General features: G+C 42.8%; 1 protein-coding gene across 9 annotated transcripts in view; it reads right to left on the bottom strand.

The window, feature by feature from the left end:
- The window catches only part of tanc1a (tetratricopeptide repeat, ankyrin repeat and coiled-coil containing 1a), a 242,169-nt gene that overhangs the window by 183,246 nt on the left and 33,327 nt on the right, over positions 1–25,596 (bottom strand). Inside the window, exon 1 of one of the 9 annotated variants that reach the window (XM_085986346.1) lies at positions 5,509–5,622. The exons of the other annotated variants lie outside the window; for them this stretch is intronic. The gene's annotated coding sequence lies outside the window, so the exon portion shown is untranslated. Of the gene's footprint in view, positions 1–5,508; positions 5,623–25,596 lie in introns of those variants that run through there. 9 annotated transcript variants of the gene reach the window in all.

The raw sequence follows: 25,596 nt of genomic DNA, 5'->3' as shown, positions 1-25,596 counted from the left end.
GGGACTTTGTCAAAAGCTTTACTGAAGTCCATGTAAACCACATCCACAGCATTTCCCTCATCCACCCCGTAGTCACCCCCTCGAAAAATTCAATCAGATTTGTCAGACATGATTTACCCTTGACAAAGCCATGCTGACTATCCCCAATTAATCCTTGCCTCTCCAAGTGGAGATTAATTTTGTCCCTCAGAATTTTTTCCAATAATTTCCCCACCACAGATGTTAGACTCACTGGCCTGTAATTCCCCGGTTTATCCCTGCTACCCTTCTTGAATAATGGTACTACATTAGCTGTTCTCCAGTCCTCTGGTACATCCCCTGTGGCCAGAGAGGTTCTGAAAATTTGTGTCAGAGCCCCTGCAATCTCCTCCTTTGCCTCCCACAGCAGCCTGGGATACATCTCGTCCGGCCTGGGGATTTATCCACTTTTTGCCTGCTAAAACCGCTAGCACCTCCTCCCTCTCGATGCTAATATGTTCAAGTATGTCACAGTCCCCTTGCCCGATTTCTATGTCTGCATCGTCTTTCTCCATAGTGAACACAGATGCAAAAAATTCATTTAAAACCCCGCCTACATCCTCTGGCTCTACACACAGATTGCCACTTTGGTCCCTAATGGGCCCTACCCTTTCCCTGGTTATCCTCTTGCCCTTAATATACTTATAAAACATCTTAGGATTTTCCTTTATTTTGCTCGCCAGTGTTATTTCATGGCCCCTCCTCGCCCTCCTAATTTCTTTTTTAAGTATGCCCCTGCACTTTTTATACTCCTCTAGGGCTTCTTCCGTCTTTAGTCATTTGTAACTGCCAAAAGCCCCCCTTTTATTTCTAATGCATTTTTGTATATCCCTTGTCATCCAAGGTTCCCTTTGCTTGTTGGTCCCACCCTTGACCTTTACAGGAACATGTTGGCGTTGTACTCTCTCTATTTCCCTTCTGAAAGTCTCCCACTGTTTTGATGTGGATTTTCCTATAAGCAGCTGCTCCCAGTCCACTTTGGCCAGATCCTGCCTTATCATATTAAAATCGGCCTTCCCCCAATTTAGAACCCTTATTTCCGGGCCGTCTTTGTCTTTTTCCATGACCACCTTAAATCTCACCGAATTATGGTCACTGTCGCCAAAATGCTCTCCTACTGACACTTCCACCACTTGCCCGGCTACATTCCCAGAATTAGGTCCAGTACCGCCCCCTCTCTTGTAGACTTTCTACATGTTGGCTCAAAAAGCTCTCCTGGATGCACTTTAAGAATTCTGCACCCTCTAAGCCTTTCACACTCTGACTGTCCCAATTTATATTGGGGAAGTTGAAATCCCCACTATTATTACCCTATTATTTTCGCACTTTTCTGAGATTTGCCTACATATCTGTTCCTCTATCTCCCCCTGACTGTTTGGGGGCCTATAGTACACTCCCAGCAAAGTGCTTGCCCCCTTTTTGTTTTTAAGTTCTACCCATATGGCATCATTAGAGGAACCCGCTAATATATCATCCTCCTTACAGCAGTAATTGACTCCTTAATTAATATTGCAACACCCCCTCCCCTTTTACACCCCCCTCTGTCTCGCCTGAAGATTCTATACCCCGGAATATTGAGCTGCCAGTCCTGACCCTCCCTCAACCATGTCTCCGTGATAGCAACAATATCGTACTCCCATGTGTTCAACAACTTCAGTTCATCCACCTTATTTGCAAGACTCCTTGCATTAAAATAAATGCCTTCCAGCCCTGCCATATTCTCTTTTGCCTTCACATATTTGCTCTGCCTTCCCAGCTGACTTGTTTTTCCCTCTGTATTTGGCTGTAAATCACCCCCTACTATAGCTCCACTCTGTACCCCAACCCCCTGCCAAGTTAGTTTAAACCCTCCCCAGCAGTGCTAGCAAACCTCCCCGCAAGGATATTGATTGATATGTTCAGGATGCAATTTATTTACATGCAACAGCACTCCAAAAGTTAGTCATGAAACTACCAGATGTTCTGTAATCACTGTGCTTCATAAAGTTCCCTTACAACATTCCACCAAGAAGCTAAAATGTATACTTTATATTAATATATTAATACTTTGCTTTTGAACGCCAACAAAATTCTATTTTATCCTCCCCTCATTGGAAAACTACACCCTCATAATTGTGTTCGTGCCATCTTAATCAAAGAGAAACAAAACAAATCAGAAAAATAAATGTACATTCTGTAAAATGGATATTTGGTAGTGTGCCAAATGAGCTCAAAAAGTTGTTGAGATTAATACATTTGGTCAACCATCACAGCAGACTGTGGACTTGGACCATTGCAGTGATAGCTACAGCATTACCATTAATAACAGACAAAAATTAATGTTGACCGCATCAGTACAAAACTGGTTTTGCATGCAACGGAATAAAAAAATCTGTGGCATTCCAGGGAAACCTTTTGATCTGAACTAGTCATCAATCTTTTCACGATTTTGGTTTTAAAATCCGATCATTTAATGAACAGCAGTTCAACCCTGATTAATACAACACAAAGTACATTTCATTGTAGGGGGAGGGAGGGAGCGAGGGGGGAAGACGTGGGGGAGGGAGGAAGCGAGGGAGTGAAAAGGGGAGGGTGAAAGCATGGTAGAGTGTGTCACACAACCCCCTTACGTGCATCCCATTCACAGTGACTGCGCGAAGGCAAGGAGTCCAACCTCACCTAGAACAGTAATACGGTAGCAAAATACTGCGGATGCTGGAAATAACAACAGAAAACGCTGGAAAAACTCTGCAGACCAGGCAGCATCCGTGGAGAGAGAAACAGAGTTAACGTTACAGGTCGAAGACCTTTCGTCAGAACTGGAAAAAAAGCAGAAAATGGAAAGCAAGTCTGGGGGCTGGGAAAAGGGAATGGGGATGAAAGAACAAAAGGGAAGGTCAGTGATAGGATAGAAAGCAGGAGAGATTAAGAAATATACAAGCAGGAGAGATTAAGAAATATACAAGGCAAGAGGAGGTGGTAAAGGGACAGGTTAAGGAACAAAGGATGGCTCTAGATGAGGTGTGAATTGCGCTGGCAGAATGAAGGACAGCTGCCATGTGGGAGGGAAGAAAAAAGGCACAAAGTGTGGATTAAAAAAAAGAAAATATATATATATGTGATAGGGGCCACGGTTATGATCTGAAATTGTGAACTCGATGTTGAGTCCAGAGGGCTGTAGAGTGCCGAATCGAAAGATGAGGTGCTGTTCCTCGAACTTACGTGGAACAATGTAAGAGGCCAAGGACGGTGAGGTCTGAGTGGGAGTGGAGCGGTGAATTAAAGTGACAGGCGACCGGAAGATCGGGGTCCGCCTTACGGACTGAACGGAGGTGTTCCGCAAAGCGGTCACCCAATCTGCGTTTGGTCTCCCCAATGTAGAGGAGACCACATCGTGAGCAGCGAATACAGTATATTAAATTGCAGGAAGTACAAGTAAATCGCTGTTTCACCTGGAAGGGGTGTCTGGGGCACTGGACAGTGTGGGGGGGGGGGGGGGGTGGAGATATAAGGGCATGTGTTGCATCTCCTGCGCTTGCATGGGAAGGTGCCGGGCGAAGGGGTAGGGGTGCTGGGGGTGGTAGAGGAGTGGACTAAGGTGTCGCGGAGGGAACGGTCCCTACGGAATGCCGAAAAGGGGAGGCGAGGGGAAGATGTGTTTGGTGGTGGGATCACGCTGGAGGTGGCGGAAGATGATCCGTTGAATGTGGAGGCTGGTGGGGTGAAAGGTGAGGACAAGGGGAACTCTCTTGTTTTTCCACAAGGGAGGGGCAGGGGTGAGGGCAGAAGTGCAGGAGATAGAACGGACACGGTCGAGGGCAGTGTCAACCACGGTAGAGGGGAATCCTCGGTTGAGGAAAAAGGAAGACATGTCGGAAGCACTGGTATGGAAGGTGGCATCGTCGGAGCAGATGCGGCGGAGATGGAGAAACTGGGAGAATGGAAGAGGGTCCTTACAGGAGACGGAGTGGGAGGAAGTGTAGTCCAGGTAGCTGTGGGAGTCAGTGGGCTTGTAGTGAATGTTTGTCAATAACCTATCCCATGGAGACGGAGAAGTCGAGGAAGGGAAGGGAAGAGTCGGAGATGGACAGGTTTGACAGCTGACATGCTTGTTAAGTCTGTGAATTATTTAGTTAATTAAGACACAGACTAATGAGTAACAATAAAAACAGGTCTTTCCTGGTTGGAGGTAGGGACTATACGTAGGTCTTTACTTCATGCCCACAGGCGGGAACTGAGGGGAGATCAGTACTCACAGTACTATTTATACCCCTATGGCCAGGCGTGGTACTGCGTATCACTACGCCCTACAAGTAGTGCAGTCCTGTCCATAGGTTTAAAGTAGCACACATATTACATACACAACATTGCTGAGCAGTGTGTCCATGGGACAGCTTGAGGCATCTGGTCTTCCACCCATGCAACAGTTTACTTATGCTGGCAAGGCCATAAAATGTTCAGCCCATGTACCTGCTACTCAAAGTTTTACTCTTCTGATGAAGTAGCCAAATTCCTAAATCACCTGAAACTAGCTCCAGAAATCAGTCCCCCCACATCAACAGGTAAACCTTTGCAGTTAGTTACAGTGTTGCTTTCTAACCACAATTACCATGTGTCGCCGCGCTGGATAACCATTTCCCCCAGAAGTGCTATCTGGATTCTTTTAGTTTCTTAAATTTCTGCTCTGAATCATAGCAGTTTACAATATCACATCCCATACTATTAGCAGGATTGAAACCAAGAACATTTCAATAACTTTTCCACTTAGTGATGTCGTGAGAGGGAGTAGAGAGAGGGGGGAGCGAGTAAGGAAGAGCAGGAGGGGTGCTGGAGAGGAAGTGAGCAGTGAGCAAGGAGTGAGGGTAACTAAATGAGCGCAAGGGAGAATACGAGACGCAGTGTACACGAGAGAAACATACATGCAAACATAGACACAGAAAGAGGGACACAACAGAGGAGCACGAGAACAAACCAGATTTCAAGACAACAGTTGAAAACAAAACATGCTAAAAGTCATATTATTGCACTAAGCTTAAAATATTTTTGCATGATCTTCCTGCACTAATTGTAATTACAATGGGAATATAAGTAGGCATGCTCGTACTATATATTTAAATCTTGTGGCTCTGATAGGCTAAGATTCATCTTTCTAGCTCTTCAGCTTGGACACCACCTTATCGAACATTTATAAATACTACGTGTGCAAAATACAAAGTTTCACCCTGAACATCAAATTCTCCCCTGCCGGTTTTGTCATCACGAGGCCTTGCTACCTCTGACGTTTCTATCACTGGCAAGGCCATCTCTGAATGCCCACATCTTCCTGCTATTCTCTAACCCTCTATTATCTTCCATTCCCAGGGGAAAAACAAATGATCCTTAGTTCTCTTTCTAACACCCTCGCAATGTCCCATCTTCCGCCCCCCACCTTAAAACCACTGCTGCTGTAGACCTGCTCAACAGCTCCCTTGCCTTCCCCCAAACAAGTTCCTCCATCTCTACTTCCTTCACCTGCACATTTCCAGCTTTGCATCAAGTTTCAGGGCTGAAAGCTCGAGTATACCCGGCACACAATTGGCCTGGTTGCTCACCATCGGATTTGGCTGGACATCTTAAGTATCTGAAAGTAAATAATCAAATCTACCATGGTAGATGGAACAAAAAAATTCCAATGTAAATAACTGGAACAACATTTTTATGGTGAGAAGTTACTTGCATCTTACTAAAAAATAAAATGGTAGGTAAGTAGCATTAGATATATCTGTGGTGTCATATTTGTCAGTCATGTGGTATATTCCTTCAGTACATTTGCTGCATCATAACAATGGGTAAACCAGCATCACATTTAGTTTGCAATGCGACTGGTAAACATCAGACACTATGCTCCCGGTTCTGCACTATCCAGAAGAGTCACAGTGGTTCACTAATCATTTTTAAAATCCATGGGTATGAATTCCACTTCTACATTTTTGTGCCAATAGAAATATTTCCAAATATAAGTACAGAGAACTGAACGCACAGCATTAATTACCATAAAGCTTACGGCAATCACAGGTGTAGCTATTCGTACAATATTTCAGTCACAAAAATTTTCTTCCAAGTTTTGCTAAAACCAACTAAAATGGAGCCAAAGAAAAATAACCAGTGACACACCATCTTCCAAGCCAAAAACTAAGGTCTAAACCACCAAGTTTTTAGAATATAATTTTTAGCTGAAGTGAGAGCAACGCTAATTTAAAAGTTCATTTTGCAGTTATTTTCTGCCCCTCTTTCAAGCCCTTTCATCTATATGGCACTCTTCAAACAAATTAGGAGATTATTTGCTTCTGACCCTGATGCTATTATGCACCAATTATGAAAAAGTTTATGTAATGATATCAGCAAAGTGATGTTATTTGCCTGTTTGATTATGATGCCTTACCAGCATGTTTGCATGTATTGATTACTTATGCCTGACCAGCAGAGGTCATGAGAGACAAGCAGTTGAGTTTAGTTTCAGTTTCGTTCTAGATGGATCACTAGCATGGTGTCTCCTGTAAGGCTGTTAAGAGTTGAACAAGCTTTAGATTAAAATACATTCTCTTTCATAAATGTCTCATCATTGAACCCACAAAGAAATCAATACATGGTGTCAGAAGTGACTGAAAGAGATGAAGAGGAAAAATCTGAAGTTAAATCAGCTCTCCACAGATTAGCAAGCCAAAAGAGAACATCGTTACTTACCATTGGAGAATAGCTAACGAAGTGAAAAATGGAAGGTTTACTCCCACCGGCGACGCTTCAGTTGACAGGTAATGTGGCTGAAAATTGGAGGAGGTTCAAACAACGTTTGGGGTTGTATTTATCAGCAATCGGAGCTGACGAGAAAGGTGATAAAATGAAAGCGTCACTGTTCTTACATTTCGTGGGTGATGAAGCGCTGGAGGTGTATAATAACTTCACATTCGCTGCTGATGGAGACAAAATGAAGCTAGATAAAATAATGGAACAGTTTTAGGCCTACTGTATATCTAAACGTAACGTGACGTTTGAGAGGCACAGATTTTTCACGTGTACAGAAAACCGGAGAGACTATTGATCAGTATGTGACTGAACTGAGAAACCGAAGCAAAACATGTGAATTTGGGGGACTGACAGACTCGCTGATAAAAGACAGACTGGTGTGTGGTATTCCAGATAATGGTCTAAGGGAAAGACTGCTAAGAGAGCAAGATCTAGACCTGGGAAAAGCCATAGCACTGTGTAGGGCTACAGAGACTGTGAAGTCGCAGGCAAAAGAGCTGTTCAGTGACAGTAGCTGCAACGTGGATGCAGTGAGAAAAACGGTTTGTATCCGTTCTAACAAAAAGAGCGCCAATGTGAAAAAAGAGGCGTGGCCAGCGAACGAAAATGAAAGGGACAATCGAAAGTCATGTAGTCGATGCGGTACACAGCATCCACCAAGAAAGTGTCCAGCATATGGTAAAACATGCAATAGTTGCAACAAAAACAACCATTATGCCCGTTGCTGTAAGAACCAAGCGCAACAAAGCAAGGTCCATGCAGTAGATGAAAGCGGGATAGAGGAGTTCAATGTGGATGTTGTGTCTGAAAACAAAAAAGAGAGACTGGATGTTGACACTAAAAGTGAATGACATACATATTCCATTTAAATTGGATACTGGAGCACAAGTTAATGTGATATCAGAGACTGATTTTAAGAAAATTAGACCCAGACCAAAGATACATGGAATAAAAGTGAAAGTGACAGGATACTCAGGTACTGATATACCAGTGAAAGGAAGATGCATTGTCAAAGTAACACACAAGGACAGAGAGCACACGCTAGCATTAATCGTGGTGCCGAAGGATGTGCAAGCCATACTAGGTTTAAAAGCCTGTGAGAGACTGAACCTGGTAAAGAGAGCGAAGAAGAGACAGTCTATGATGAACTCATGAAAGAGTACAACGACCTATTTAAGGGTCTAGGCTGCCTGCCAGGAGAACACACGATCAAAGTAGATAAAAGTATGTCAACGGTCATACATCCATGCAGAAAAGTTCCGTTTGCTCTTCAAAAGCAACTGAAGGCAGAGTTGGACAGGATGGAAAGCCTGAACGTGATTCAGAAGATAGATGAGCCAACTGAGTGGGTGAGTTCCCTCGTCGTTGTGGACAAAAAGAATGGAAAGCTCAGAATTTGCCTGGATCCAAGATATCTAAACAGAGCAATAAAGAGAGAGCACTTCAAGCTTCCTACACGTGAGGAAATCATGGCACAGTTTGCAAATGCAAAGTATTTCAGCAAGTTAGATGCATCATCAGGATTTTGGCAGATGAGATTGGACGAAGCAAGTTCAAGACTGTGCACGTTCAACAGTCCATTTGGCAGATACAGATTCCTAAGGTTTCCATTTGGCATTGCCTCAGCTCCTGAAGTGCATCACAAAACAATCCATATGATCGATGAGCATCTGGAGGGAGTTGATGCATCAATGGATGACATCATAGTATGGGGAACCACGAGAACTGAGCATGACGAGAGACTGAAAAAAGTGCTGGAAGCAACAAGGAAAACAAACCTGAAGCTGAAGAGAGAGAAATGCCAGCTCGGGGTGACAGAACTGACATTCGTGGGAGATATCCTTAGCAGTGAGGGCATCAGGCCAGATCCCAGAAAGGTGTCCACCATTGAGAATATGCCAAAGCCACAATGCAAAAAGGACATGCAGAGGTTTAATGGAATGATCAACTACATGGGTAAATTCATATCCAACCGCTCAGAAAAGATGGCGCCACTGAGACGACTAACTGAAAAGAACATAGAATGGGAATGGAATCATGAGCATGAGAAGTCATGGAGCGATCTAAAGAAACTGCTCACAGAGGAACCAGTTCTGAGGTTTTATGACCCAGCGAGACCCATCAAAATATCATCAGATGCATCACAGAGTGGGCTCGGTGCCGTTCTTCTGCAAAAATATGACTACTGGCAACCTATTGCATATGCATCGCGCTCAATGACAGACGCGGAGACGCGATATACTCAAATAGAAAAGGAGCTGCTCAGCATCACATACGCCCGTGAAAGATTTCACCAGTTTGTGGCAGGACAAGCAATCAGTGTAGAGACTGACCATAAGCCCTTGATTGCATTGTTCCAAAAGCCACTAAATAGCTGTCCGCTTAGAATACAAAGAATGATGATCAGGCTGCAACGCTATACACTGAATGTTGCGTACACACCGGGTAAGCTGATGTATACAGCAGACACGCTGTCCAGAGCTGTAGACCCAAGTGAGCCCGCAAACACCACAATGGATGAAAAAGTGAACGCCTACGTGGACATGATCACAAGTGCACTGCCCATAGCAGATGCAAAAATGGAGCTCATAAAGACCGAGACAAACAAAGATGAAACAATGAGACGACTGAGGAAAAGCATCTTGGATGGATGGCCCAACACGAAGCAAGACTGCTCACCTGACATGGCAGAGTACTGGAACTGCAGGGTGGAACTATCAGTGGTCGAAGACATCATCTACAAAGGAAGTAAAATAGTTATCCTAAAGAGTCCGAGAAAAGAGATGCTAAAAAGGATCCATGGAGGACATCTGGGAATCGAAAAAGTGTAAGAAAAGAGCACGAGAGGTGATGTACTGGCCACGAATCAACCAAGATGTGACAAATGAGGTGTCAAACTGCTCAATATGCCTGAAATATCGAGCAAGCAATCCAGTAGAACCACTAAAGCCACACCCAGCACCAGACAGGCTTTACCAGAAGGTAGGCGCTGACCTATTCGTATGTCAAGGGAAGGACTATCTTGTAGTAACAGACTATTACTCCCTGTATCCAGGGGTTTGTAGACTGTACACCATCACTGCAGATGCTGTGATAAGATGTATGAAAGCCATATTCTCCAGACATGGCGTGGCAAGCGAGGTCTTCACAGACAACGGACCCCAGTTTTACAATGCAAGTTTCCGACACTTTGCCAAAGAGTGGGACTTTGTCCACACAACGTCAAGTCCTCACTATCCACAGTCCAATGGACTAGTGGAAAAATCGGTCCAGACAGTGAAAAGACTGATGTACAAGGCAAAAGACAGTGGAACTGACTTCTACCAGAGCATGCTTGTATACCGCACAATGCCGCTCGAGTGTGGTAAGTCACCAGCCCAACTCCTTATGGGACGTCGGCTAAGGTCAAACCTACCCATCCCGGAGAACCTCCTGAAAACAAAAGAGGGGAGAAAGTGAGGAAGTTCAAAGAACAGAAAGAAAAGCAAAAGTACTACTATGACAGAGGAACACAAAACCTACCTGAACTCCACACTGGTGACCAAGTAAGGTTCATCAAAGACAAAACAAACACATGGACTCAGAAGGGAACTGTCCTGAGTGAAGTTCAACCAAGATCATACACCATTCAGACAGATGAGGGTGCTGTTCTGAGAAGAAATCGTCGAGATCTTCTCATGGGACCAGCCACAGCAAGTCAAAAGACTGATACTGTTGAACAACCTGAACACACAGCTGAGAATCAATCATCTGAGGCAACAACTCAGATTCAAGGACAATCAATCAGAAAATCCTCAAGACACATGAAGCCTCCTGACTCATTGAGCAAATTTAAGGACTATTGTTATAGAAGGAAGTAATGTTATCTTATTCTTTCTTCAAGTTCTAGTGTATTTACATATTTCATGTGAACACACAAAGCAAGGTTAAAAAACCTTGATCATGATAATGATAATGTAAGTTCATTAAGTGTTACAGTTAAAATGCAGATTAATGCAAAGAAAACATGTTGTTAGTTAAAAGTAAAATACTTTTGTTTTAAGAAAGGGAGATGTAATGATATCAGCAAATAGTGATGTTATTTGCCTGTTTGATTATGATGCCTTACCAGCATGTTTGCATGTATTGATTACTTATGCCTGACCAGTAGAGGTCATGTGAGAGACAAGCAGTTGAGTTTAGTTTCAGTTTCGTTCTAGATGGATCAGTAGCATGGTGTCTCCTGTAAGGCTGTTAAGAGTTGAACAAGCTTTAGATTAAAATACATTCTCTTTCATAAATGTCTCGTCATTGAACCCACAAAGAAATCAATACAGTTTATTCATTCTCCATCACGGCTTTTTACTTTCTGTCCCAAATAGGCTAGTCAATGTTGCAAAATCACCAGATGGTTAAAGTCATTGCAGAACACCAGAGTTTACCATTCCACAATTTAGCACACAAGTGTGCCAGACAATCTGATCCAGCAATCTGCATTTGTATCCTATAGTTTTAATTACAAGAGTAGCCTTATATTTCTAGCAAATGAGCATTAGAGTCTCAAATAAGACTTGCAAAAGTTCAAATTCCAAGCTCAAACAAACACACTCGCCTAATAAATAAGCTTGCAATCACAAAGACAATAGATTTCAGAAACGCCTCTCTCTACACGTAAAAAATATTGAAATTAAGGTATTTGTTGGAGCGGCACACAGCTAGTTAGACTTTTTCCTCCACCCTTTAGATCAAATATAAATTGCACCATAAGTTGCTGGAAGTGCAAGCCAATAACACAGCAACAGGGCACTTGGGACCCTAGTCAACAATAGTCTCTACTGGATGTATGGGTCCAAGTTCAATTCCTTCTATGCACTAAATTGTCTCCGATTCATCACCAATTTGCAATCTCCCTTGAGAGGCCACAGAATGCTGGTGTTGGAAATGGAAATGAAAGGATGTTCTTCTGAAGCTGGGGCTGAGGCATATTGGAGTAGAGTAGATGGAGCTTTACGCTGTATCTCACTGTGCTACACCTTACCTGGGAGGACTTGATGCCGACACTGGGTAACTGAAACAAGAAGATGTCTATTCCCCATTAATGTTCTTCACTTTAATGGGCACAAAGAAAATTGTAAACTATAGGGGTGATTTTCATATACAGCATACCTTGGACAGGCAGTGGGGCGGGGGGGTATCCACTCAGCCACCCCAGGTGTTGGCATGAGGCTTCAATTGTCATGATCGGGCCTCATTTGAGTATAAAAGGCAAACTGGTAATATACTAACTGCGCTCCCCAAAGGCATCTCGTCAATTGGGACAGTGGGAAATGCAGTGGGGCGGTTGCTGCTTAAAGCAGCCTCCAGCACTTAAAAAGGGGAAGTGCACTTTTGAAAGGTGGGTAGTAGAGAGCTCGTTACTGAGGCAGCGGGCAACAGGAAATCGTCCAGGACTCTGTATTGCTGATCGGTGACAGGTGCACTCACGGCCTTCTACTGACCTCGCAACTACTTTCCTATCTTGCCACGTGCCGATTCTTCCTCTCATTATACACACCATGCTAAGCTGCCTCACACATCTTCAAACCCATTCAATAGGCCACACACTAACCCATCGTCACTCGTTATAGGAGAAACTGGTTTCAACAGGAGGATGCCCCACTACACTGCAAAGTCTCGACAACCACGGAGGACGTGGCCATCATCATTGGCAGAGGGAGGACAGGCAGCACTGGAGATGACAAAGCTGCAGGCTACGCACAGCAGACTTTTTGGGCATCTTCCCTCCCTTTTCTCTTTCTAATTAACTGTCACTCTGATGGGTGATACCTTGGGTCAAAATCAGAGACTCAAATGAAAAGGGTTAGTCAGGTATACTACAGCAAGCCTGATAGAGCCTCGAGACTTGTTAATGTAATATTGCTGTGCTTTTGTTTTAATTGAAACTGTGAAATGTTAGCTTCATCTTAAGAGTATAATTTAGTTTACATAGTTTTGAACCATAATATTTTAAAACAGTTAAATCTTGTCTGGGATGTTTGGAATGGAGCCTGTGAGGGGCGGGGGAACAGATAGCAGGCAGATGCCTGTGTGGAAAATGCTGAGCTGAGATGTCTGAAAGAAGTCTGTGAACATGCAAGTGGAATGGCTCCTAAAGTTGAACTGCCTTTAGAAAGGGAAAGAATATGCTAGGTAGTAGCTGATGTTCATCAGTGCTAATTGCAAGAACATCGACAGCAAACAGATGCCATCTGGTCAGACAAGTGTGATAACATTTATGGGAAAGCTGAACAAAGGAAAGTTACAGCAGAGCTGTCACATAGCAGTGATGAAAAAGGGTCGAGAGAGTAAGGATATATACCTAATTGGGGAGCTACGACAAACCCTCCACAGAAAATAGAGGCCATAGCTAGCCTAGCCTGTTTGTAGGTTGCCGCATACCAGAAATATAGCAGTGTCCTCTTACTGATATCGTAAGTAAAGAATGAATTGATTCTTAAAAGAATGCGCACGTGCAGTTGTGTCCATTTCGACAGGCTTGTCAAATTCTAATTCCCTTGAAAAATGATTCGACTTCAAGTTTGTGGCAGAGAATTCCATATTCTAACCACTTTTGTAGCAACACAATACTAATTATGTTTACTGAACGTATACATAATGCATTTCAGGACTGACTATAATTTCCACAAATATCTTTTCACAGTCTAAAGCTTCACCTGTGAAACCCATCAAATTACCATGCTACAATTTATCAGAGAATGTAAGTGATTTAGAAGCCCAAGTGACTTGCCCGATTGTAAAAATAAATCGCTGCAAAAGCAAAATGCCATTAACCAAAGAAAATACACAATTTCTATGTGACTGAAAAACATTGCTTAGAATTTCTCCAAGAAGTTCCAGAAGCCTATGAAATACATGTCAAAACAAATTCCCAAAGGAAAGGAGGTATTATCGTCATGAGCATCACCTGCCATCAACGGCAAATTGAACCCTCATCAGCACCCATCTTGAACAAGATCCATAAATTCTGAGTTGTTAGCACCTCTACATACTGGGTCAGAGCTGATGGGAGAAAAAAAGTTTCCTGCTTCCCAGGTCAGCATGAGCCTAGCAAAGGTGCAACACAGTCCCCGCTGTATTTTTCACACTCAATCCTGGATATCAATTGCTCAGCTGCTGTTCCAGTTCCAAAACACCATGTCCCTGTTGAATTTTCAATCCATGTGGTAGTGTTTTTTGCCCAAAAACCTAGTAAGCTCTGGAGTGTCAACTTGGCTCAGGTGGTAACACACTTGCCTTAGTCATGACTTTAAAATCACACTACGGACCTGTGCACATAACCTATGCTGCATTTTGGTGCAGTACCAAGAGGATGCTGTATCGTCAGAGATATAATTGTTTGGATGAGACATTAAACCAAGGCCCTGTCTGCCTGCTCAAGTGGATGTAAAATATCCTGTGACACTATTCCAAGCAGAAGTCTTCCCAGTGTTCTGGCCAACATTCCTCCATTAACCACCACCACCACAAACAGATTATTTGAGTTGGTGATCTGACTACTCATTTGCTGTTTGTGGGACTACGCTGTGTGTAAATTAGTTGCAGCATTTGCCTTCATAATACTGACTACATTTCAAAAATTAATTCGTTATGAAACATTTTGGGACATCCCAGGGATGTGATTAGGTGCTATACAAATTAAAGTTATTTTATTTTTTATATCAGCTGAATCAATAAACAATTTCTTTATCAAGCATTATTTAATAAAACTAACTGCTTTTTTGTGAGATGCTGATCAAGAAGTCATAAAAACAGTATTGAGAATGTTCGGTCACAGGTATCAGAGAAGCGGTCATTTAAAGTACGAAAGCAAAGCTGCCTAAAAGTTAGCAATTCAAACTTAAAATGTTCACATGGGGCAATCCCTGAGGCACCTCACTCAGCACCTGCCTTCATTCAGACACAAAGTCCAACAAGCATCCGTTGCTTTCTACCCGACAGCCAATTTCTTATCCACTCCCAAACTTTAGCCTGAATCATCACCATTTGAGCTTAACGCATAGCCTTTCTAATGGGAATTTGATAAATGCTTTTTAAAACTTCAGGTACATCACAGTTGGGTTGACAATTCCTCAAAAAAGACAAGGAGGTTGGTCAGACTCGATCTTCCTGTTCTGAATCCATATTGACTGCAGGCTTGTATCGTACAAGTAACCTGTAAATTTACTCCTAATAATTGGGTACAGTAGCATAGAGAGTATGTTACTGGACTAGTAATCCAGAGGTCTGGACAAATGATCCAGAGACACAAGTTCAAACCCCACCATGGCAGCTGGGTAATTTAAATTCAGTTAATTAAATAAATCTGGAATTAAAAAGCTTGTATCAGTAATGCGGACCTTGAAAGTACTGCATTGTTCACTAATGTCCTTTAGAGAAGGAAATCAGGCCTGCATGACTCCAGACCCAAAGCAATGTAGTTCAGTCTTACAAGCCGCTACAAAGAAGTATACAAAGAATAAAAGCAGACCACCTGGCATCGACCTAGGCACCGGACACGACTGGGCAAAGTCCACCTCACTAACATCTGGGGACTTGTGCCAAAATTGGGAGAGCTGTCCCACAGACTAGTCAAGCAACAGCCTGACATAGTCATACTCACAGAATCATACCTTTCAGCCAATGTCCCAAACTCCTCCATCACCATCCCTGGGTATTCCTGTCCCAACAGGACAGACCCACCAGTAGGTGGTGGCACAGTGGTATACAGTCGGGAGGGGGTGGCCCCGAGAGTCCTCAACATTAACTCCGGACCCCATGAAGTATCATCAGGTCAAGCATCGGCAAGGAAACCTCCTGCTGATTACCACCTACCACCCTCCCTCAGCTGATGAATCAGTACTCCTCCATGTTGAACACCACTTGGAAGAAGCACTGAGAGTGGCAAGGGCACAGAATGTACACTGGGTGGGGGACTTCAATGGCCATCAAAGAGTGGCTCGGTGGCACCACTACTGACCGAGCCCAGAAGGATATAGCTGCCAATCTAGGCCTGCGGCAGGTGGCGAGAACACCGATTTGGCCTCGATCTCACCAACCTACCTGTCACAGATGCATCTTCCCATGACAGTATTGGTAGGAGTGACCACCGCACAATCCTCGTGGACAAAGTCTCGTCTTCATACTGAGGACACTTCATCGTGTTGTGTGGCACTATCACCGTGCAAAATGTGATAGATTCAGAACAGATCTAGCAGCTCAAAACTGAGCATCCATGAGAAGCTGTGGGCCATCAGCAGCAGCAGAATTGTATTCCACCACAATCTGTAACCTCATGGCCCGGCATATCCCTCACTCTACCATTACCATCAAGCCATAGACGATTAAGCAAGTAACGGGAGGAGGAGGCTCCATGAACATCCCCATCTTCAATAATGGTGCAGCCCAGCACGTGAGTGCAAAAGACAAGGCTGAAGCAGTCGCAACCACCTGCAGAGTGCGGTTCAGAGTGGATGATCAATCACAGCCTCCTCCTGAGGTCCCCACCATCACAGAAGCCAGTCTTCAGCCAATTCGATTCACTCCATGTGGTATCACAAAACTGCTGAGCACTGGATATAGCAAAGGTTGTGGGCCCTGAACACATTCCGGCTGTCGTGCTGAAGACTTGTGCTCCAGAACTAGCCGCACATCAAGCCAAGGTGTTACAGTACAGCTATAACACTGGCATCTACCGGACAACGTGGAAAATTCCCAGGTATATCCTGTGTCCTGTCCACAAAAAGCAGGACAAATCCGATCCAGCCAATTACCACCCCATCAGTGTACTCCCAATCATCAGCAAAGTGATGGAAGGTGCCGTCAACAGTGCTATCAACTGGCACTTGCTCAGTTTGGGTCCCACCAGGACCACTTGGCTCCAACCCTCATTACAGCCTTGGTCCAAGCATGAACAAATGAGCTGAATTCCAGGTGAGGTGAGAGTGACTACTTGACATCAAGGATGCATTAAACAGAGATAAAAAACAGAAAATGCTGGAAATACTCAGCAGAGACAAACAAAGTTAACTTTTCAGGTCAATGACAACTAGGGTTGCAAAGGGGTGGAAAGTTTCCACGGGAAGTTTAGCTTAGGAATTTTGCCCAAAAAAGCACATGCTAGCATAATATTGTTTTTTTTTGTATTTCTCTTTTTTTTTCCCCCCACAGGTCCTCTCTTAAAATTACTAACAGAGATGGAATCTTAATTATTAAGGAATTTCTTAATCAATATATGTTTATCTTCTTACTTGGCTTGTTTTAATAATTACAAGTTTTGTGTGTGACTGTGAACAAATGTGTCCTGATTGGTTGGATGAGTGGATGAGCGATTAGCTCCCTCTATTTGTAATATTTGCATATCGAATTGTGATTGGCCTGCAGGCATCTGTAAGACTGCTATAGTTTTTTTTAAGATCCAGGTTAGGGGTCCCGAGGGAAGTCATGTTGTTTTCTGCTGGAGGGTAAGGAGTCGCTGCAAGAAATGGCAATATCCCAGTATGGGGATATGGAAACCACCATCAAGAAAATACTGCTGGATGATGTGTTTTGGGAGAGAGTGGTTAGCAGCCTTAAACTACTCTCACCAGTAGCATCTGCAATTGCTCAGATTGAAGATGATGCTGTCTTGTCAAGATGTTCTCAGGCTTTTTACTGATTTAAAAGAACAAATCAGCATTGCCCTACCCACATCCCTGCTGCTCAAAGCAGAGGAGAAGGCAATTGTTCAATTCATACAGACGCGTCAACAATTTTGTGTCAAGCCGATTCATGCTGCAGCATACATGCTGGACCCAAAGCATGTTGGGAGACCAATACTTTCTGGAGAACAGATCAACAGCGCTTAGTGTGATTTCTACCCTCTCACACCATCTCAATCTGGATGTGGGCAAAGTTCTGGGAAGTCTGGCAAAGTTCTCTACCAAGCAAGGTCTTTGGAATGGGGATGGGTTATGGGAATCATGCAAGCATATCAGTGCACATACCTGGTGGAAGGGACTTTGTGCATCTGAGGCCCTGTCACCTATTGCATACCGGTGATACTCCAAATCCCACCTTCATCAGCGGCCTTTGAACGAAACTGGTCACTTTTTGGGAATACGCATACAAAGGTGCGCAACAGGCTGACTAACGAGAGTGGAGAAACTGGTGGCTATCCGGGCGAACCTACAACTTATTGAGCCAGATACAGAAGTGTCCACCACACAGCTAGACACTGACACAGAGGAGGAAATGGACAAGTCAGAGCCAGAGAGAATCAGGAGGAGCAATGAGGAGTAGAAGACTCAGAAGACTCATGAGTAGAAGACTCAAAGGGACAAAATAAGGACAAATTACAGGCTAAATAAGCTGACGCTCTTTTTATTTTATTTTAGATGGGTCTTCTTTGTGGGGGTTCAATAAAGTTGAAAATTATAACCGAAATAAAGTTTTGAAAGCCTGTTTTTATTTGTATGGAACAGTATGTCTATTTTGACGACAAAGATAATATAAGGGTCAGAGACAAAAACCATCAGTGTGCAAAAAAACTCAAAATACCCATAAATTCCCAAAATTCCCATGGAAAGTTTCCTCTTAAAAATTCCCAGAATTTTGCAACCCTAATGACAACCCGAAACATTAATTCTGTTTCTCTCTCCACAGATGCTGCCCGAGTATTTCCAGCATTTTTGGTTTTTATTTCAAATCTCCAGCATCCGCAGTATTTTGCTTTAACATTTAACAGAGTGTGGCATCAAGGAGCCCTCGTAAAATTGAAGTCAATTCCTAGCACAAAGGAAGTTGCAGTTGTTGGAGGCCACAGGACATCGCTGCAGGAGTTCTTCAGGACAGAGTCCTCGGCCCAACCATCTTCAGCTGCTTCATCAATGTCCTTCCCTCCCTCATAAGGTCAGAAGTGGGGATGTTCACTGATGACTGCACAGTGTTCGGTTCCAATCACAACTCCTCAGATAATGAAGCAGTCGGTGCCTGCATGCAGCAAGACGTGGATGACATTCAGGCTTGGGCTAAGTGGCAAGTAACATCCGCACCACACAAGTGCCAGGCATTGACTATATCCAACAAGAGAGCATCTAACCACCACCCCTTGACATTTAGCGGCTGTATCGACGCCAAATCCTCCACCATCAACATCCTGGGGGGTCACCATTGACCAGAAACTTAACTGGACCAGCCACATAAATACTGTGGCTACAAGAGCAGGTCAGAGGCTGGGTATTTTACAGCGAATGACTCACCTTCTGACTCCCCAAAGTCTTTTCCACCATCTACAAGGCACAAGTCAGGAGTGTGATGGAATATTCTCCACTTGCCTGGATGAGTGCAGCTCCAACAACACTCAACTAGCTCGACATCATCCAGGACAAAGCAGCCCCCTTGATTGGCACCCCATCCACCACCTTAAATAATCATCACTTCCTCCACCACCGGCGTACTGTGGCTGCAGTGTGCACCATCTACAAGATGCACTGCAGCAACTCGCCAAGGCTTCTTCGACAGCACCTCCCAAACCCACGACCTCTACCACCTAGAAGGACAAGGGCAGCAGGCGCATGGGAACACCATCACTTCCAAGTTCCCTTCCAAGGCACACACCATCCTAACTTGGAAATATATTACTGTGCCTTCGTCGTCACTGGTTCAAAATTCTGGAACTCCCTGTGGAGCTTCACTACATGAACTGTAGCGCTTCAAGGCAGGGGCTCACCGCCATTTTCTCAAGGGCAATTAGGGATGGGCAATAAATGCTGGCCTTGCCAGTGACAGCCACATCTCGTGAACAAATTTTTAATAATTGATACCATTATTTTACCCTGCAGTGAAGCAAAACCAATTGGTCTATAGTTGCATGTACCTGCATCATCAACCTTTCAGAATATTGCACTATATTAGCCTGGCTCATTTTCAATAACAGTGTAATTTCACCCACTACCATGGGGCAGTATGTGGCTATGGCAAAAGCCTCAATTTAATAATCATCTTCAAGTAAGCATTTGATGTTTGACCACCTGATTTACGATGGCATTGTTCACTAGCTGTCTGGAGTACTGCTATGATATTTAGCGGCTAACCCGGCCTGTTCCTTTAAGGCCACTGCTCAGGCACTTCCTGTGATCCAGTTTAATTGCTGTTCGGTGAAGGAAGTTTACAGATTGACAAGTAGTTGTAGATTTCTATCTCCAAGGATGTATGACTTGCACAATGTATTAATCTGTGTACAATTTGATGTGCTCCTTTAAGGCAACACATGCTAGCTGGGAATTGAATCCTTGTTCCTTGTTGAATATCTTCAGCTGACTGTGAAAGCTCTGGGAAGCCCGAGGAATTTCCAACATAACATTCAGACAAATATTTAACAGAGCAAAAGCTTTTGTATGGGTCAGATTTTACAAATACATGCTCCTAACACACAGCCTTGCCCTCAAAGTGCACATAAGGAAATCTTCATTATTTTCTGATTTTAATGGACAGAAAATAGCAAAGAGTGTACCTGCAATTTCCCAATATGGATTCTGATAGATGAGACTTCATGCCCCGAGTGGTTTTTATTATGTTATAAACTTTATTTTCAAATCGCTAGCCCTCAGCTTAGTGGAGAAATCAAGATCACAAGCAAAAGGATTTAAAACATTTACGGCGATTTGATTTCTTTAGCTTTTTTTCCATTTGATAGATTTGCAGATTGCTCATATTTGATTCAGTGTGTTTATATATCTTAAGTTACTACTTGCTAGTTTAATTTGATGAAAGAACGAACTTGCATTTATATATCGCCTTACATGACCTCAGGACATTCCAAAGTGCTTTACAATCAATTAAGTACTTTTGAAGTGTAGTCACTGTTGCAATGTAGGAAACGCAGAAGCCAATTTGCACACAGTGAAAGAAATTACCAGATCATCTGTTTTTCGATTTTGATTGAGGGACAAATATTGGCCAGGGCACCTGGACAACTCCCCTGTTCGTCTTCGAATAGCACCATGGGTTCTTTTACATCCACCTGAGGGGGCAGATGGGGCCTTAGTTTAACATCTCATCCAAAAGACAGCACTCCCTTCAGTACTGTATTGTAGTGCGAGCTGAGATTATGTACTAAAGTCTCTGAAGTGGGACTTGAGAACACAACCTTCGGATTCGAGGCAAGAGCGCTACCACTGGGCCAAGACTGACAGCTACCTATATTCCTTACATTTGATATACGTTTCCTACAATTCCAGTTGCGATTTATTGCTGTTTCATTAATATATCATCTGAGCCCATCAGGTGCAAGTATAACACGAAATCTATACTTAAACTGGCATGCTGCCGAAGTGTGGTAGATAATGTTACCTTTAAGCTGCGCGGTGCTCCAGGGAACCCGTGCAGCCAGCTTTTTAATGTAAAAACCACGCATGCATGGTATTTTGAATGGCCCAAAAAAGAGAGAATATTGATAGCAGACAAAACACGAGATCCAAAGGACATCTGCTGTGGCATTCCTCTGTGAACTGTAGGATCATGGTGGTAAATAGAGCAATAGTGCCTGATATTTACTATTTTGTACAGTATATTTTATTGTATATTAGTGTTGTCCAATAGAAATTGCTGACTAGGGGCTACAATGGCAGCAGGCGCAAAAAAGGTTCATAAGGATGATACCAGAGCGCATCAGGAAAGGCTGGGGCTCTTTTCTCTAGAAAAGGGAAGGCAGAGAGGTAACCCGATAGAGGTCTTTAAGATTATGAAAGGGTTTGATAGGGTAGACAGAGATGATGTGTCCACTTGTGGGGCAGACCAAAATTAGGGGCCATAAATATAAGATAGTCACAAATAAAAAAGGAATAAAAGGATATGCTGATAGAATTAGATGGAGGGGTAAGAGGAGGCTTATGTGGAGCATAAATATCAGTATGGGCTTGTTGAACCAAATGGCCTGTGTGCTGTAGACTCTATATAATAAACAAAAAAAAAGGCAGAGAGTGAAGAGGTGTAGGAAGGCAAAAAGAGCAAGGGGTGGGGGGACGCATAGGTAATGATAGGCTACCTTCACCACCACACCATGTCACCTACTATCTCCTATCCAAAAAGGAAAGAAAAGGATTGAGAGGATAACAAGGACAGAGCGAAAAGCAGCTTGCAAAAGAGAGAAGAGGAGGAGGAACAGGCAGATAAACACCAACACCATGACAGCATTCGCCAACTTAACATGGGCAATGCCAGGGGAGATTAAATATTCCAATACTACAGGAAACTGTGCGCTATCCGGCACCGACGGGACCGAGCTGTTGCCATTCCCTCAAAACTTCCGGACACACCAGCATTAATGTTGAAGCATACGGAGCTTTTCATCTCTGTATCTGACAACAAACACTGTTGCTTAGCAACAGCTTCTAAACAGTCGGCCCGTACCTTGGAAGCGTCTCTGTAGCTTAGCAACAGCTTCAGAGAGACTTTCCAGAGCCTGACTGTTGGGAAAAAAAAGTCATGAGAAGAAAAAAAAACCTAACAAAACTGCTCCAGATTTTTGCCGGTGGCTCGAGCTTGCCGGACACTTAGCCTCCGGATAACAGTTTCCTGTACCAGGTCCCACCTTCTCCTAGACCACTCACCCAACACTACCAAATCATATAAACACACTTTATCCCAGTACTGTTACACAGTTATCCATCAACAACCTATTTCCCATTATTCTGTTATGTATCTTGGACTTAAAAGACAGACAAAGTTGAGCACATAAACAAACATGTAATAATGAAAGCCACTGATTTACAACTTCCACAAAGATATGGACATAAGCACATAATCTGAACTCAACAATATTGTTAATGGTCCTAGGATGCTTTGCAAAATAAAAAGGTAATTTCAATTATTCAATAAATAAATGCATCTCTAAACTCCTCCAGCTCTACAAGAACTGAGTTCCTAAAATTCTACCCTCGTGCAGCCCCAACTTTTTTTTAACCGCACCACTGGCAATTGTGCTTTCAGCTGTCCAGGCCCTCAGCTCAGGAATTCCCTTCCTAAACCCCTCTGCCTCTCTCTCCTCCGTTAAGACACTCCTTAAAACCTAGCCATTTGACCAAGCTTTTGGCCATCTGTCCCAATGTCATCTTTGGCTCCATGCCAATTTCTTGATTAACAGTCCTGTGAAGTGCCTTAGCACCTTTAACATAGTAAAACGTCCTATGTAAATACAAGTTGCTGTTGCAAACATAACATGGCATAAAACATCATATCCTTCAACATCATCACAGTAGATCCACTAATAGATTCAAGTTTTTTTATTCAGAGCACATTTCCTTTAAGTTCAACACTTACTTCCTCTAACATTTTTCTCAATTCAGATCGACATGCTGAAATTTCAAAAATATTTCAGATGTCAGCACATGGTATTAATTTTAATAAACCTTTCATTAATAGTTAATGCTGAATGTACCCAATTACAAAATAGTTCCTCATAATTAAGTTGAAGTCTGAGTTTACATGCTAGTTTTCAGTTATTCGATCTGTTAATAGACAAGACCACAAAGGTGATTATTCAATTTTATGCAATGCAGGTACTAAATAGACAACAGTACCGATCGGCTTTGCACACAAATCCTGTTACAATGTCTAAACTACATTCAATACCATATTTTGCAAAACACTCGTCTGTTTTGACTGTCCACATAGCAACTGAAGCCCCAAGTATAACCGTAATCATCAGGGAGATTACTATTTTGGCAACAAAATCAAGTGCCAATTGATGAAAAACATGTTTTCCAAACAGCTCCCTGGCCAAGTCTGCCATGTTCATAAATTAGACTTCAAAAATAATGCTACATAAAATAATTATCGATTAAAATCATATTTCAAGATCTGAAACCATACCATGTGTACAGACAATATTGAACCCTATAGCTTTCTTCAAGTGGTTACCATCAAATTATCATTTCACAATTTAAAGATTTTTTTTTTTTAATCCTGGGTTATCTTATAGCACTGTGGGGGTGGGGACACAGGAACTACATGGCAGCAGTACAGGGATCCCAGTTTATGGAATCACTTACATGGTACCTTATTAAATGCTTTTGAAAAGTAAACCACATCCACTGCATAATCTTTATCTATCCCCTCTCATTTTTTCAAGAATTCTATACGGTTGGTAAAGCATGTCATGCCTTTTAGAAATGTGTGCTGTCTGGCCCCGATTGAGATCATGAGGTAGAGTTTCCACTTTGGACACAATCGGCAATCCGGGCGCAAATTGCGCTCAAAATTATGGTAGTTTTCCAAATTAATTTTTATGGTTCAAGTTTCCGCTCACTCATTTGCATAATCATAAACTTAAAATCTTCCATGAACCAGTGCAATCAGGCAGCGTTTTAGAATGCAATTGCTTATTTTTTTGTTGCATTAAAAATATTCCTTGCTATATTTAAGAGTGCTAACCTGGTGCAGCTTTATTAATACAGCAGAAAATGGGTTGATCACAAAACATAATAAAAATGCTTAAGAGTGTCTTGTCCACCATCTGAGTAATCCAATTTTAAATAACTGAAAATGACTTTAAAAAACTATACTGAACCATTTGCTAGTTGTGTACAGTAATCAGTCTCTTAGGAAATTAAATATTTAATATTTAAAAGCTTTTTAAAAAAGGTGCCTATTAGTGCCCTTGCACCAAAAAAAAGCTTAATTTTAAGGGGCAAATGGGCGCTACTAGCAGAAACTCGGCACTTCATAACTTCAACCCACATGGAGACTCTAGTACTTCACCAACTAAAATTAGCAATTAACTGATCTATAATTTCCTGGCTTATCTTGGTCCCCTTTTTTGCCAAATATGTCACCGATGTCCTTCCCTTTCCACAGAATTTTGCAAAATTATAGTCAAAGCCACCTCTATTTCTTTTCTTGCTTCCTTCATGATCCATGTGGTGCCATCTTTGGCTCAGTCGTAGCACTCTCACCTCCGAGTCAGCAGGCTGGGAGTTCAAGCCCCATTCCAAGACTTGAACACAATCTCGGCTGACACTCCAGTGCAGTACTGAGAGTACTAACAATACTAACAGTAACCAGCCCCAGGACAGTGACAGGGTAACACAAAGAATTCGACCCAACACAATCGTCGCTAAGCAAAAGGAAAAATATCTGACATATTGGGCAGAAACAACAAAAACCCAAAGCAAACTCAATTGCTACTTGGCCCTAAACAGACAATACAACATAGCTGATTACCTGGCCATGGTAAAGGATAACAAACTGAGAAGAACCTTGACAAGGTACAGACTTAGCGAACATAGCCTAGCGATCGAAAAAGGCAGACACAGGCAGACCAGGCTGCCAAGAGAAGACAGGATATGCTCTCACTGCAGTCAGGGAGTAGTGGAGACAGAGATGCACTTCCTCACAGCCTGTGGAAAATATCAGGGCATCAGGGAGAATTTCTACCAAAAATTCTCACAAATATGCCCTGATTTCAGAAATCTGAATGACAACCAAAAACTCCCATTCCTACTGGGAGAGGAGAGAAGCTGTGTAACACTGGCAGCACACTATGTTACAGCTTGCCATGAACAGAGGGACAACCAGTAAACTAAGAAAAGAATATATATAAACAATGTGAATGTATATTTATACACTCAGGGATATACCTGTTTATACACTATGAATAGAACTGCGTTTATGTGCTAAACCATAAATGTATTTTGATGCTTTGGCAACATAAGATGTAACTTATCATGCCAATAAAGCGATTTGAATTGTGAATTGTGAATTGTTAGACTGCACCTCAGACAGTACTTCAGATGAGAAGTTAAACAGAGGTCCAGTCTACCA

The sequence above is a fragment of the Somniosus microcephalus genome, chromosome 4 (genome assembly GCF_052327205.1).
Source record: "Somniosus microcephalus isolate GS21.2 chromosome 4, FLI_Smic_1.0, whole genome shotgun sequence".
In the NCBI taxonomy this organism is placed as follows: Eukaryota; Metazoa; Chordata; class Chondrichthyes; order Squaliformes; family Somniosidae; genus Somniosus; species Somniosus microcephalus.
The sequence above is the reverse complement of the archived record's forward strand: the minus strand, read 5'-3'. Positions and strand labels throughout refer to the sequence as shown.